The following is a 1,760-nucleotide window of genomic DNA, read 5'->3' as shown; positions in this document are numbered from 1 at the left end:
TTTTTTTTTTTTTTTTTTTTTTTTTTTTTTTTTTGGTTTCGATTTTAAAAACTGAAGTTCAATTCAGTGGAGAAGAAAGTAAGATAGTGAACTATGTATATAACCGTGTTGAAGTCACTGAATCCAAGTTGTGGAGATTTTTCCTAATTCAATAGATGTTTTCAAAATTCTTTTTTTTTTTTTTTGGAGAAGACAGCAAGGTAGTGAAAAATGTAGGTAATCGTATTGATTTATGGAGATTTTTCCTAATTTAATAGATAATTATTCTTTAAATGAATAGATGTCGATTAATTCTGTATGCATTGCTTTCTATATGTAGTTTTTATTTTTTTGATAATTATTTAGATTAAGGAGAGTTAGAGCACTGATGGATTAGAAGTTTAGTGTCAAAGACACCCACCGTGCTGAAAGCCTGAAACTTCTGATTTTTCATGTAATGGAAGTTTGGTAAAGTGATTTCCACATTAAACAATTAGATAATTACAAGGAGGGTGGTAGTATGGCGATAATACCAAACTCCAAGTAGACAAATATCAATTTGGTTGAAAGCTACCCCAGCAGTATAATTGGACCCAGTAACTGTCTCAAGTTGCTATACATGACAAATGGTCTTGGAGAATGATAACGATGGCCGAATTATTAAAAACAAAAAATTGACCATTGCAATCTCAATCGAGATATATCTAAGAGCCCTTAGAGCATATCCAAGATATTATTTAAACATAAGATGCTTTCTACTTTAAAGAGTTTAACCCTCAAAATCACTCTTCAAGAGACTCTTTAAATTAACATTTTAATTTATATCTACTCTCTATAATTAAATGCATTCAAGGTATTTCAATTTTTAATGTAGAAAAATAATAAAATAATCTAAAGAAAAGCTAATTAAAATAAAATATAAAGAAAAATAATAAAAAAATTTTGAGAGTAGTAAAATTAAGTATTATATATAAAGAGTTTGTTTGAGTAGTTCAAAATTTTAACCCCCTAAATTTATAAATGCTTTCTAAATGATAGAATATGTTCTTTAAAAATAGAGAGTCTTGAAGATTCTCTTAATTGATAGTTTGACCGGTGCATGTTTAGTTAACTTTAAAAAAAGTACATATAAATATAAGATTAGTAAAAAATTATTTTTTAAAATAAATAATTTTTCTTGTTGATTATGTTGGAAATAAGTTATTTATTTTGAATGACTCCTGCCTTAAATCAAAATAACAAAATAACTTCAATTATTATTATTATTATTATTATTTTTTATTTTTTAAAATCAGAAATAACGTCCAAATATGTTGGGAATAAATTTTTCTACTCAGAAGTAAGTTTGACTTTTTAGCCGAACATATTTTGTTGTTGTGAATAATAAAGAGGACGGTGCTCTGCACACAGCATGGTGTTGTCACAACCTCCTCACATGAGGGGGGCCCACACTGAGTTGTCACATCCTCCTCACATGAGGGGGCCTGCTGAGGGGGCCCACACTGAGTTGTCACATCCTCCTTACATTAGGGGACCCTAGCCTCAGCGGGCCTCCCTCATGTGAGGGGGTTGTACCTTGTACAATCCGACATGGACTGTACGAGGAGAAAAACTCCAATAAAGATCGCATATGCCCATCGTATATTTGTTTGCTATTGGCTGTGTTGATGCTCTCCTTTTCTTTCTGCTATGTCACCTAAGTTTGACATTTTTTTCTTGAAAGGTACCTAAGTTTTACATTTTAGCCAAACATGTTTTACTATTATGAAGAAATAAAGATC

Source organism: Olea europaea, chromosome 13, assembly GCF_002742605.1.
Source record: "Olea europaea var. sylvestris chromosome 13, O_europaea_v1, whole genome shotgun sequence".
In the NCBI taxonomy this organism is placed as follows: domain Eukaryota; kingdom Viridiplantae; phylum Streptophyta; class Magnoliopsida; order Lamiales; family Oleaceae; genus Olea; species Olea europaea.
The sequence above is the reverse complement of the archived record's forward strand: the minus strand, read 5'-3'. Positions refer to the sequence as shown.